Source organism: Pleurodeles waltl, chromosome 2_2 (assembly GCF_031143425.1).
Source record: "Pleurodeles waltl isolate 20211129_DDA chromosome 2_2, aPleWal1.hap1.20221129, whole genome shotgun sequence".
NCBI classification, from domain to species: Eukaryota; Metazoa; Chordata; class Amphibia; order Caudata; family Salamandridae; genus Pleurodeles; species Pleurodeles waltl.
This window is the reverse complement of record NC_090439.1, coordinates 744,140,783-744,155,926: the sequence shown is the minus strand read 5'-3', so window position 1 is coordinate 744,155,926 and position 15,144 is coordinate 744,140,783.

The following is a 15,144-nucleotide window of genomic DNA, read 5'->3' as shown; positions in this document are numbered from 1 at the left end:
GCACTAACCCCCTGACTATCTAACACAAACAACAGTTAATAATTAATCAGTCTCTCTGATGCCACACAGGCAAACAGATTCCTTCATGAAATATTCCAAAAGAAATGCGATGAATTATCAAGACCCAGCTCTTCGACAGAGACATCGCACCTCATCGCCCAAATACCCCCAGGGGTGACAGTGCCACGCTCTACATCGCATTTCATCACATGTTATTTATGGTGTGCATCAGACTTACCCTGACTAGGATTGTGGTTCTTGTTTGGACAGCGTGCATTCCCCTGCCAACTAGAAACCCAATTTCTAACAATAGTGGCAGCGGTGTGATAGGAATTGTTTTTGTGCAGTGTCTTACAGTAATTTGGTGTATACTACCATCTACATATAAGCCAATTCAAATCAACTGTCTTTGATCCTCATTGGCATTTTTTTCCCTACTCTTTCTGATTGGCATTTTTAATTTTTCTATTCTTCCTGATTGGCATTTTTGCTTTTCTCTACAATCACGTGTCTTACTGGAGGTCCTACATCTGCACCTCCAAAAATGGACTGTGAGCTGGCCAAGCTGGTGAGTTACACTGTGGCCCATCTCAAGGATTTCGGCAAGGGGTTTGGGCTTTCTACAAAGCTGCAAAAGACGCTGAGGGCCTGGTTAGAAGCTTTGTATGCACCTGTGACTATAGATGACAAGGATCAGATTATAGAGGATGATGTGGCGCTGGGCCAAGATTAATAGGAACTGCCTTTGGGGTAGGGAGCTAATGCAGTGGAGGTTCCCCCCAGGACAGGGAACAGCATTTCATCTAGCTCAAATTGGAGAAGGAGAAGGCCTTAGAGGCGAAAAGGCTGGCTATGGAAACAGAGCAAATGAGACTGGTCTTGGAGGAGATGATTGCTCTGGTGTGGTTGACTCATGAGAGGAGCCTAAAAGAACAGGACATGAAAGCTATGCAAGTAGATTCCTGTGTGCCCTCTGACAGGAGGGTCTACATACCCAAGTGATTGGTGTCTGACTGTGGTGGGAGATGACATAGACAGATCGTTTGAAGTCTATGAGAATGCTTTACTGATGCACAAGTTTCCTGAGGGTGATTGGGGAGCAAGTCTACGGAGGCATATTTCTAATGAGGGGAGGCACACCTTATTGTACATAGAGGGGGGTGACAGGATGAGGTATCCCCCTCCACGAAGGAGGCTCTAGTCAGGACGTTTTGTCTGACCTCAGAGAAGTACAGACATGTTCAGGAACAACCAGAAACTATCCCAACATTCCTGGATAGATTGTGTTGATTCCTTTTGTAAGGTACTGGATGGTTGGGTGAAGGGCAGTGAGGCGGATTTCCAGATGCTGTATAACTTGATTGCAAAGGAGCACATGTTCAGACTTTGTTTTCCAGATCTGGACAATTCTGGCTTGTGAACGCCCACAAGACCCAGACAGAAGTGAGAGCCTTCTTATGCTTCATTGGTTATTACAGGAGATTCGTCAAGCGGTATAACAGCATTGTTGCTCACTTGACAGAGCTGACTTCCAGGAAGCAGCCACATCAGGTGATTTGGACGGAGGCGTATCAGAAAGCTTTTGACACCCAGAAGGAGGCCATGTGCATGGACCCATGCTCAAAGCTCCTGATGTCTCCCAAAAATGTATTATTCAAACAGACGCCTCAGAGCACAATGTAGGGGCCGTGCTCTCACAGCTAGTTGAAGATGGTCTGGATAAACCTGTAGCCTTCATCTTTAGGAGGCTACGTCCTCAGGAACAGAGGTGGAGTGCAATAGAAAGGGAAGCCTTTGTTGCGGTCTAGGTGCTGAAGAAGCTAAGGTCATAAATATTTGGCACTCTTCAAGTTCAGACAGACCACAGGCCCCTCAGATGGTTAATGCAGGTGAGGGGGTGAGAATCCCAAACTGTTGCGATAGTCCATCTCCCAACAGGGAATGGACTTTATGGTGGAACACTTTCCTGGAACAGACCACACCAATGCTGATGGTCTCTCCAGGTTCTTCCTCCTTAATTAAGAGAGAGTACAAGCAAGGGGTTGGGTCACTCTCCCCACTTTCAGCTGGGTGTGGACATGTGTTAGACCTTGCATCCTTGGTGTGGTTTCCCCTAACCTTTTGCCCTCTGACCTCTTGTTTTGCTGACCTAATTTTTGCTAGCTTTAGGACTCTGGGCACTTTACCACTGCTGACCAGTGCTAAAGTGCATGTGCTCTTTTTCTAAGACATGTTAACATTGGCTTAATTCACAATTGACAAATGTAAGTCCCCAGTAAACTGCACTACCTGTTCTCAGGGCCTGTTCATTAAATGCTACTAGTGGACTTGCAGCACTGATTGTGCCACCCATTGCAGTAGTCCTTCAAATATGTTTCAGGCTTGCCATTGCAGGGCCTTTGTGCAGTTTTAAGCTGCCATGTCGACCTGGCAAAGTTACCCTCTTACCAGACCCAGCCCTTCCTTTTTAATACATATGTCACTCCTAAGGTAGGCCCTAGACATGTTGGACATGTACTTTTAAGTTTTATATGTCCAGGTAGTGAACAACTTCACTACTGCAAGACATGCCTCTCCCATAGGATAACATTTGGATTACCTTATTACATTTTATAAATGTAATTTCCAATTGGGCCGAGATGGGACCCCCAAGGTTAGTGTCTCTGGGTTCACACTTTCAAATCACAACTTATGGTGAAGTCTGATTTTAAATTGTAATACTGGAAATGGCACTTTATTAGAGTTGGCATTTGCTTACTATAAATCATCTAGGGCCACATGTACAAATATCGGGTTTTGCGACTTACAAATTACGAGTCTTAGTGGCTTGCAATTTGTGAGTCCCAAAACTTGATGTACAACAGTGTCAATGACACTGTTTGTAATTCCCAATGGGGTCGCAAATGGCCTACCTCATAAATATTCATGAGGTAGTTCGCAATTTGCGACCCGTTTGGAAATGGCGGCACTCACAGGGATGGTGGCCTGCTGGGGACAGCAGACCACCATGTCTGTGACTGCTTTTAAATAAAACATATTTTTTTTAATGCATCCCATTTTCATTAAGCCCTTTACTGTCAAGGAAGTAAAGGTTACGTCCTTGGCTGCGGCACTGAGGCGTCCTGGTAGAGGATCTTGGGGGAAGCACTAGCGCTCCCCCTTAGGGCCTCCCCTCCACCCCCAAACTTCCCAGTGACGTCTGATGACGTCAGAACATGATTGTGCCCTGACCTCATCAGACGCCGCCTCCACTGCGCTGGAAGCTCAGCTTTGCATTGCAAAATGCTTTGCATTTCTCTTCCGATCACGTGCTGGGGATGGAAGAGTCATCAAAGGAAAGGAAAGCCCTTTTTTTTCATTTGATTTCTCTCTGGGCATTTCTGCAGCCCCATCGTGAAGCGATAGAGTTGCCGGAATGCCAACTAGGCCCCCATCCCCCGCGGCGTCAGATCATGCTATTGTAATTAGACCGGTTAATTTTTAGACGTGGGGAGCGACCCCTTAGGCAAGGGTTGCTCCCCTGTGGGACAAATTGTCTTTAGGCCATTTCTGCTCCCTTTGGGGCAGATCGGCCTATTTCTATTAAGCCGAACTGCCCCCGGGGGCAGAAACCACTTAGGCACCAGGGATTGATGTGTGTGTGTTTTGTTTGGGGGGGCAGCCGCTTGGGCAAGGGTCACTCCCCATAGGAGCACATTACTGTTGGCCATTTCTGCACCCCTTCGGGGCAGATCGGCCTATTTTTGTAAGGGTCATCTGCCCCCAAGGGTGGCAGAAACCCCGCCAGGGAAGATTTTTTTCCGAAAAAAGAGGGTGTGGGTATGGCCATACCCCCACCCCAAATAAATTGGGACAAAGTTGGTCTGCCCACTAGTGGGCAGATGGGGCAATTACCCCCGATCCACTCCCCGGGGCGGGTAGAAAGCCTACTAGATGCCAGGGAATTAAAAAAACAGTATGGGCATGTTTATGCCCCCACTCCAACTGAAGGGGGTAACAGTCTTTCAGCTCTCCGCCAGCACACTAAAACATCTTATCCCATGGCAAGCAAGAGGACATTTGATTATTTTGGGTTTTGGTTTTACATTTGGGCCATGAGAGCTTGTCTAACTGTCAAAATCATCCCACTTGGAATGGTGGTAGGTACTTTGCAAAAAACAGGTCTGCTTTCTTTTGGAAAATTTGATGTGTCCATGTTTTGTTTTGGGGCATTTCCTGTCGCGGGCACTAGGCCTACCCACACAGATGAGGTACCATTTTTATCTGGAGACTTTGGGAATGCTGGGTGGAAGGAAATTTGTGGCTCCTCTCAGATTCCAGAACTTTCTGTCACCTAAATGTGAGGAAGAAGTGTTTTTTTGCCAAATTTTGAGGTTTGCAAAAGGATTGTGGGTAACATAACCTGCCCTACAAGTCACTCCATTCTGAATTCCTCTAGGTGTCTAGTTTTCAAAAACGTATAGGTTTGCTAGGTTTTCCTGGGTGCTGGCTGAGCTAAAGGACAAAATACACAGCTAGACACTTCCCCCCCCCCCCCAAAAAAAAACATTTTTATCGAGACAAGGGTGTTATTGCCCCTTGTCTTTCTCTACATCTTTTTCCTTCCAAATGTAGGACAGTGTGTAAAAAAGACAGCTCTTTGAGAAATGACCTGTAATTCACATGCTAGTAGGGAAACCCCGGAATTCAGAGATGTGCAAATAAGCACTGCTTCTCAACACCTTATCTTGTGCCCAGTTTGGAAATACAAAGGTTTTCTTGATACCTATTTTTCACTCTTTATACGGTACCTCAGCAAATGAATTGCTGTATACCGGTATACAATGAAAACCCAGTGCAAGGTGCAGCTCCTTTGTTGGTTTTGGGTACCTAGGCGTCTTGATGAACCTTCAAGCCCTATATATCCCTGCAACCAGAAGAGTCCAGCAGACATAACGGTATATTGCTTTTGAAAATCTAATATCGCAAGAAAAAGTTAGAGTATTTTTTAATTTCAGCTCTTATTTTCTGTAGGAAATCCTTGTAGGATCTACACAAATGACTGCTTGCTGAATTCAGAATTTTGTCTACTTTTCAGAAATGTTTAGCTGTCCAGGATCCAACATTGGTTTCACACCCATTTCTGTCACTAAGTGGAAGGAGGCTAAAAGCACACAAAAAATTAAAAATGCGCTATGTTCCAGTAAAATGCCAAAATTGTGTTGAAAAAAGTGTTTTTCTGATTCAAGTCTGCCTGTTCCTGAAAACTGGGAAGATGGTGATTTTAACATCACAAACCCTTTGTTGATGCCATCTTCAGGGAAATAAATGAAATTTTCACTGTATTTTGGCTAATTTCGTGGTCTCCTCCAGGGGAATCCACAAACTCTGGGTACCTCCAGAACCCCTAGGATGTTTGAAAAAAAGGTCGCAAATTTGGCGTGAGTAGCTTATGTGAACAAGAAGTTATGAGGACCTAAAGCGCGAACTGACCGAAATAGCCAAAAAACGGCTTGGCATCTGAGGGGGAAAAGGCCTGGCAGTGAAAGGGTTAAAGAAAAACGGGATGCATTTCAAAACCAAAAATGTAAAGATTTTTTTTTTTTTTTCAGAGCAGGCAGTGGTCTGTGGTTCCACTGCCTGCTCCGAAAAATATTTTCGCTACCATTCATAAAGGGAAAGGGGTCACCTTGGGCATTCACGGTCACAAAACAATCATACATCGCACTGCGACTCACAATTAGGATGGAACGCCCCTTCCTAATTGCGACTGGCAAACCCTTTTTACGATTCAGTAAATAGATTACCTGATCGCAAAATATGGTCTGTACATCGCAAATGCTTTTTTCTTGTCACAAACATCCTGATTCTGTGAATCGGGCCATGTGCGACATAAAAAAAGCTACATACATGTGGCCCTTAGTGCCTGCTGTCTGTCTCTGCATGTACGTATGGGTGGGTGACAGCTGGGCTGTTGTGCATTCCTTACAGACAGCCACACACAACGGGAGCTTAGGTGTGACTGAGTTGCAAACTCCATGTTGATGGCATTTCCTGGGCAGGATGGGAGAGAGGAGCTGACATTTACACCTGGATGGGCTGTGTCCTGAGCCCACACAAAAGGCTGCATAGCCCCCTGTAGTGTGTCTGGAGTCAGGGCAGGACTCTGTTCACTTCAAAGGCCTCTCTTTGAATTCTCCCCCACTTCACTGGTTATAAGAACTGGACTTCAGACACCACCAAATCAGTACACTTCTGGATCTGAGGATGTTCTGCCAGGAAGGACTACTGTCCTGTTTAAAGGACTGTCACTCCACTTGAATTTGTGGGACTCCTGCTTTGCTGTACCTGCCCTCCTTGCTTCGTAGTGAGAAGGACTGGACCTGTATCTCTACATCCCCAGACCAAAGTGACTCCAAGGGCTTTCTGGCTTGCCTCCTGTTCTGACGTCTCAGACATCAAAGACTTTGAACAACCCTGCTGCGTCTTCTGGACTCTGTCATCTGTGAGTCCTGCTCTGCCAAGTGGTGCCAATGCAGTCCGGTGCCCTTGGAAGTGGATTTGATAGCTGTTTTCTACCAAAACCCACACATCGTTGTTGTTGCACCACTCAGAACTGATGCATCTCCTTAGATGCCGCTGCATCGCCACATCAGGAGACATCACATCGCAGGCTGCACAGCTCGACGATGACGCATCACTTGCATCTAAGGGGTTCAGTGTCGACCCACCTTCAGTTGCCTGGCTCGGAATGGATGCATCGCCTACCTCGCCAGGATCAAGGACAAATCATTGACATTGCTGCTCCACGCATCACTCCTCGACGTCAGCGCAACCCCAAACTAAGGTACTGATTTCAACTGGGTGAGGTTGATCCCTGAATCCTGTGCTCTGTCGCGGTTGGCCTGACATTTCAGATTTCACCCGGTCTAGCGTGACCAAATAGCCCAGGTTAGCACTTTATGCTTTTAAGCACTATATTTGCTTGACAAATTGCAACTAAAAACCAAAGCTGAAAATCCCCCCCTTTGGATGAACAAAATTCACTTTGGAAAGAGCAGACAAAGGAAAGACTGAACAGAATACAAAATTAGGGGCCTGATTTAGATCTTGGAGGTAACGTAGCTGTTGAATTTTTCACTGAAATTCCATCCGCCCCTTGACGGTCCGCCCACCGTATTTAGTTGTTGGCAGTCCCATATAGATGAAAGCCTGCATTTGAACCGCCATCTGCGCCAAGAAACACTGGCCGCCTTAACAGCAGGAGGTGGAAGCCTCCCTTTCTGCAGTGCAGATTTGAACGTAACTTACCGCCAAGCAAAAAGCGTCTGTCCGACCTCCTCTTAGGAGTTGGTGGATTGGGGTGAAAACTCACCTTTATTCCCTATTCCACTTCTGTTTTCGACTGGACAGCACCTGTTGTTGCTGCTGTCACTGACCCACTGAGTAATCACAACACCTCCCCACGGGACACAAAGATAGGGATGCCGCATGGCCAGGGTACATTGGGTGGGCTCTGCACGTAAAGTCAGGACCACTGCAGTCGTATACGTTTCACAGTAACTTTTTAAATCACTGTGACATGCATATGTTGCATATTGCACACATATATACAAGTCATTGTGATGTCAGGATTCATTGCCAAATGAATACTGGCACCACAATGATGGTACATTCACACTTGTCAGCAATATCCATGTGTGCGCATTGCAAGTGGACCTGTACTTGTAGGTTTGTGCCGTCTGTTGTGTATGTGAGTCAGTACACGTGTGTGCATGGATTGGCAGGTTGAGGTGGAGGGAGCTGGAGTGGGTGGTGTATTTGTGTCTGTGTGTGTCAATTGCATTTTGGATAGATGTTGTTGTTGTATGTTATGTTGCGGTGTGTCATATTCAGGTGTGTGTTGTGTGGCGGACGTTGTTGTGCTGTGTGTAGTTGTGCTTGTGTGTGAGTTTGTGTGGATGGGTTTGTAGTTGTGTTGGTTGTTGTGGTTGTGGTTGTGTATGTGGGTGCATTGTGAATGATGTGTGCATGTTGTGTCATGGATGTATGTCAATGTATGTTTCCAGCATGCATGGATTGTGTTGTGTTGGTATTGTAGTGGATGATAGTGTGAACATGGTGTTGTGTAGTGTGTTGTGCAGGGTACACATATGGCTAAGGGACAGTGTGTGTGTGTGTGTCACTTACCTCTATTTCATAGCCCCTGCCATTGTAAAATGTCCATTGGGACCTGCCACCTCCCTCCGTCAGCAATCTGTCGCCAGTCCACCGCTTGCAGAGCTGTAACTTCTAAATACGGCGGGCAGAATACTAAATCAGAGCCGCAGTTCTTAGAGAAACCAATAACTGAAAACTATAAATGAAGAAGCAAGGGCTAAATAAATTCTCAGAAAGAGAACTTGCAAGCAAAAACACTGTGAATCAGAGACAAGAAAGCAGTCGGCCTGGGAGACTAATGAGAATAAAACATCAACTGGTAAAAGATCACCCAGAAGGAGAGTTCCTAATCGGAAGTATGCTTCACCAGAATTGGTGTATCTAACTACAGCGTCAGAAGAAGGCACTGCGGAACATAAATATTTTCAATTAAATAGGTGCCATAATATTTTTAAAGGAGGATCAGATATAGAGACTGAGTCAGAAGAAGAACCATTTTAAGGGTGAAAAATATAGGCTTTGAAATACTGAATTTAGATGAAAATCACAACATTGATGACCATTTTGTTCAAAGACTGAGGAAAAAAAGAGAAACTGACAAAAAAGAAAAACACAGAGATTGTTAAATGTTTGATGAACTTCATTTTAATTTTGAATTTTTCTTTTCCTTTTACTAGAACTGAGAAGTGAATATTGATTTTTATTATAGAATGAAGAAGTAGTTAATTTTTGCTATCAACATTTTTGTTTTGTAGTTTCTAACATGAAGATGGGATACAGTATTTGCTGATAAATTTTAGGGCTGGTGTTATTAACTTTAATATTAACATTAGTTGGCCTTTTGGTGTGCTTACTGACTCCTGTGGGAAATGTTTAAAAACTATAACTACAATTAGAATTAATCATAAGGATTTAGGACATATGATACTAGTGCACAAAAACCATTTATTTAGTGGCTTTAGAGATAATGAGGGTTATTTTGACCCCAGCGGTTGGTGATAATGTAGCAGTGGGACTGCAAACAGGCTGGCGGTACATACCGCCACATTATGACATTGACAGGTTGGCTTAACCCGCCAAAGAACCACTCCGACTGGTATGGCGGTAGCAGCCGCCGGGCTGGAGATAAGAATCTCCAGCCTGGCGGGTGCTATTGTGCCGCCTCAGCCATTTTGACTCTACCTACTTCTATGGTATTTGTGGCGTTCGTAACACCACGAAAACCATGGCAGTAGGTCTTATCAGTATATAGGAGGCCCCCTCCCACCCAAACACTCCCCATATGCCTCCCACCCCTCCCCCTCCATCCATGCTCCCCCTTCCAATCCCATGCCCCCCTCTACACACACACGCATACAGACACGCATACACACATCACGCATACACACACTCACTCACACAGGCATACACGCATTCATACACGCATCCATTCATTCATGCACACATCTGTACCACATTCACACAGACACGCATTCACATATCTATTCATACACTCATTCTCACACATGCATACACGCATGCAAACAATACTTCAAATACATTCGCATTCAGGCACACTCACACATTCATGCACGCACACCCACACACAACACCCCCCACTCTCCTCCCCTGTCAGAAACCCAACTTACCTGGATCCAGGGGTCTTCCGGCCGGGGACAGGACAGGGCGCTGCTACCGCAGCAGCACCCACCAGCAGAACACCGCCGGGCCATATTATTTGACATAATGCGGCTGGCGGCGGTCTGCTGGTGTGGTGCTGCTGGTGGTAGCAGCGCCACCTTAATGCCATCCGCCAGCATGGCCACAGCTGGATTTCCACCCTTCTTGTGGCAGAAATCTGGCTGTGGTCATTATTTGGCGGACTGCTGTTAGCCGCGCAATGGTCTTTTGGCGGCCGTCGCCGCGGCATTTACCACCATTGTTTTAATGAGGGCCAATGTGTTCTCATAAAATGGTCAAATAATATATTGAAATTATGGAGGTTGAAAGTTGTTTGGTGTGTACTTTTTTTCCTAAATCGGCTGGGGAAAGGGGAGCCTAAAAGCCACTGGAGCTTTCTTACTTACTTTCCTGCATTGTGTTTATAGCTGTTTGTTTCAGGTATGGAGGAATTTCTTTCTCCATACCTGAATGATTTTAATGTGACACTGGAGAATCTATTCATTAGTGAAAATGATAGAGATAAAATATGATCAATATTGAAGATATAATACAAATCAAAGCTTCAACTAAAATGAGTGCTGGTAATTCATGTTTATTAAGCAAGGAATAGCGTGATTTTATAATGATAGCGGGATAAAAGTATATGAGACCACTTTGGAGGAGATGATGGAAGAAGAAAAATTTAGGTTTTCAGGTTTTCTTCAAGGATTGAGGATGGTGCAAGAAAGGAAAGGTGAAATGTGTATGGTAAGGCACAGCCCTATGGAAGGAGGTAAGGCAGAGCTTGCTGATGAAAGTACGTATGATAAAGCCTATGAAGTTAGTGGGGAGTTACTAATGGGAGAGAAATTATCATGAGAGGAATGTATTATATTTGTGGGAAGACTGCTTTTTTCAATTTGCCAAAGAATTTGGTGGATTTCTGCTATTTAGCTTTAGTCTTTGTTGAGTGCAAAAAGAATTGAAGGAGGAACACAATTTGAAACAAATTTAGAGAAGTTTTGGGCAAGTGGTTTTGAACATATCGGGGCTATTGTTGCTCTATGGTAATGTTGTATAGCCATTTTATTGCTGCTTCTAGGCACGTTATTTTAGCAACTAGGCCTGCCGCTTGTGTCCTTTAGCACAGTTACATTTTTATTCTGCTTTGTTTTATTATTTCAGCATCGGCCACATTTGTGGTGCTGTTTTATTTTCTTTATCTAGTTTTTCTTTTGTCTAGGACAGCATTGCGTTTATAGCAAGGCATTCTTTTCACTTCGTGCTTTCTTCAAGGCTGAAGCAAGATAAAGTTGCCGGCAAAGTGGTATACTGTGTCTCCAACATTCACAGAAACATACACATTCTTACCTTGGGACATTTTCTCAGAACATCAGCTGTTCTATTATAAAAACACTTCTCTGTCTAACACACGTTAGAGGGAGATTCCAGACAGATGACCACAACTGCATGCTGATTGACTTTGCTATATCTACTTGCTGAGACTACTGGTTCCCTGGCCTACATGCGGATGGGGTCTCTCCAGACAATATGCTTCCTTGCTCAGGTATGGGGGATGATGTCTTCCCAGGGGGGAAACCTGAAGGGCAGATTAGGCCTCATCATGTTGTGGTCTAACATAACTTAGGTTGGAACCACATATATTACGCATATTGACAGTATGGTGGAACCTTTCTTGTGTTTCTCTCTCCTTGTCACCATTTTGCTACAAGCGTGTTTTATCATCCTAATTATTGCAATTCATGCCATTTTTTCTAAGGCACAGCTGATTCAATAAACCTTATTGAACCATTCTCTGCCTCTGCTGTCTTTGCATGTGTGAGACTAATGTAACTGAGAGAAAAGGCTAAGAACTGATACACCACGATTTCCCTGAGAAGTCAATCTTGTCATGCACCCGTGTTGCCACAATCACCTCTGCTCTTGGGCAGAGGTGAGGTGCTGCTAGTTAGCCGGATAACCGGATTAGGTCGACAATTGTCACATGGTGTGGAATTGGACTCAGTTCCCTACAATTCAGATGATTCTGCCGCCCGAATCCAGCAGCCTCATTCGGATAATGAGAGCCTACGCAGCAGTAATAGCCAGGAATGATTTAAAAATTAGATATTTGTCTAGAGTTGTGGATAATCTTGCCATAGATACAGCAGGGTCTTTTAAGATGGTGAATGTAGAGATGTTGGCAATTAGAATAATGGTGATACAAAATTGCCTTCCGTTAAACATTATTGTGGTAAAAAAGGTTGTGCCTATAAGGTAATTGGGGCTAGTGTTGTACATATATATCATATTATAGTGGCGTGGTTGACTTAAACATTACAAACATACCTAAGGAAAACATATGAAATGAAGCTATTAAAGCCAGGTGTCTGGGAAAATGTAGCGCCTTGAATTAAGAAAGTGGTGAGTAATTTTGGGAAGGGAAAGTAGGTGAGTGGCTAAGTATGGTGAATGATGGATTTCTGCGAGCTGTTCTAACACTAATAATAAAGTTGATTTATGCAATTTCTTTGTTGTTCTTAGTAAAACTAATAACATACAATAAAATGATATGGTAATAGGAGAGGAGAGAAATAAAATGATAAAAAATCTTTGGAAAGGAAGAGGTCGGAGGACCTTTTTGAGCTGGATGAATATCGAGAGCGGGTATTCCAGCTAATGAGATGAATGGGGACTAATGACTGATTAATAAATTTAATAATTTTTTTTTAATGATTAATAAAATAATCAGAAGGGTGAACTGTTGTTGAGTTTTCGATAATATGCAAAATATGTGAAAATTATTTTCTATAATTAGTGTTTTTGATGATGCATAGCGTTGTAATCGATGAACTAATGATGTTGCACTTGGTACAATTTACTTCAGGCACTTAAAAATGATCAATAATGCCGTGAATAGCTATGCCATATTTTTATGTAATACACCATTGTTTAAAAATGGATCCAGTTTCTGGCATACTTTTGAACCTAAGCCTGTAGGGTAACGCTGGCACATGGGCAGGAATTTGTCCACCCTCTGGCTGTGGTTCCATAACATGGTAGAGGATACTTGCCAAGAGGAAGATCATTGTCATTCTCCACATTCCCAGTGACTGTATCCTTGGTAATGAGCTCCAGCTGGTGAGCAAGGAGTCTGGAGGCTGCCACAGGGGTGCCCCAGAAAATATATTTATCAATAAACGGAAGGCACAGAGGCCCAGGTGAAAAGTAAGGGGTAGGCGCTGGATGCCATCGACGTTTTAAGGAATAGAAGGTCAGGGTTTACATGCTTTGAGATTAAGGACAATTCTGACCTGGAGGTGCTGCCTGTGGTGACTGAAAGGCAGGGGACAGGAGACCTGCAAAAGGCAGACCCCTATATGACACCAACAGAGTGTGGTACACTTGAGGGGGGACTGTGTATCTGCCCTGGAAATTCTGGACTTTCAGGCATACGCTCAGTATCAGTGTACAGACCTTCAACTGAAAGACTAGTCTCAGGGTGTCAACCCTGAGATGGTAGAAGAAAGAGTGGAAGGTGGATTTCTCACTTGACTGTGCAACCCCCCTCTCTGACAAACTGAGGAAGCTAGAGGGACTTCATGAGCACTCCTTGCCAGCTCCATGATTGAAACTGAAGCCTACCCAGGGTCCGAGCTTGGAGAACAACTGGCAGTGGATGAGTAGTGGCAGAAATTGGCAGAAGGGTTACAGGTAAGTTCAGAGAGGCATAGAGTACACAAGTACCACTGCAGAAGCAGTCTGCTGTCCATGTAGGTTCTATTACCTGAGCAAGGAAGCTCATCGGAAGATTGATTAATTTACCCTAGCTCTTGGCTGGGTGTGGCCTGTGTAGGAAATGCTCCTTTTCTGCAGACTCACTCCATGTTTTTCACCCTTTTCTGGGCTCTACTTTTGCTGGACTTAGAACTTGGTGCACTTTACCCCTTCTAAACGGGAATAAAGTTCCTGTGCCCCCTTTCAACTTCATTAAATAGGCTTATCCCTAATCAACTTATTTAACTTGCCTATAAGTCTCTACTATTTGGTATAGATAATGTACCCAGGGCCTGGAATTTAAATGCCACCCATGGACGGTGGCACCTATTGTGTCATCCACTAAAGTGGCTGTCAAAAAAGCCTATCCTGTCTAATCAGGCAGCAGCAGCCAAAACCTGGTCATAGGCCTGTCAAAATCACCCTTTTAAACAGCAGGAATACCTGATTGTAAAAATAAATATATCACCGCTAAGCACATCTTCCTGCCCACAAGGTAGGATGCATAATATTTAAGAGCGGAACACGTGTGACGTTAGAAATAGCATGTTTCCTGAGTGACTAGGCCACAACGTCACTGTCACTGGTCAGGCTGTAACTGGTAGTTGGAAAGGTCAAAGTAATGGTTGCATACTTAAATCTTTAACTTTTGACCTGCTCCACTACATACTCTATTCAAATGATTATTTTTATTTTTAATAAAATGCAATCTAACCAAAAGTCTGTTTTTATATTAAATATATGGGAAATTACACTTTTAGAAAGCTGCAATTACCATGGCTGAAACTGCGGGTGGCCAAGTTCCATTAGCTCTCCATCCACTGCTTAGCCTGTTCTTGGCTTGAATGAGATATGAAAGAAGTATGGAACCTGCTTCCATAGCCGGAGCAATGGCCTGTGAGTAGTGAGGGGTTTTCCTCCCTGGCGGATAAACCAGTTAGAATGGGCCCAGTAACTTAATTTACTTCTAAGGGGCCTTCCCTGTCACAAGTAAATGTTAGGCGACATCTGGAAAGGGCCAGCTTTTGACCGCATAGTCAGACTGGCACCAAACCCAGTGGGAGGAAAGCTACCCCAGAACTGCTTTTGGGGACCATAGAGGAGGGGATGCTTATTACTCTGGCCACAACTCTTGGTGGGCACCCTGGCTCTTCATAAGGGGAGAAAGGTTTCACCATCTTCTCATTTGAGAGTAAGGGGCACTGTAGGATTGTTTCCAGTTGGGCAAATAGGAACTGCTGGTAAAGTGGGCACGGTTGCCCGGGAATGTTTACCGCGTTGGTTAAGGAGTGTCCAGGAGCCAGCCCCACCTACTAGCTGGTGCCAGACATAAATGTGGTACGCCAAGGCACCATACTGAGAACATTTACTGGACCTGTGGAAGATTAGAAGAGTACTGTACCTGCAGTATGTGATTTAAGAAGGACCCTAAAGGACTGAGTCTGCTCCCTCGTGTACCTAAGGCAAACGAGTACACTTTAAGATTCAGTTGGCTCTTCTGTGTGGCTACAGGGACACAACAAGCTGGAAGAGGCATTTCCCCTAAAGTGCCCATGCCCAGTGGACCATTGGCAACTGGACCTGAAA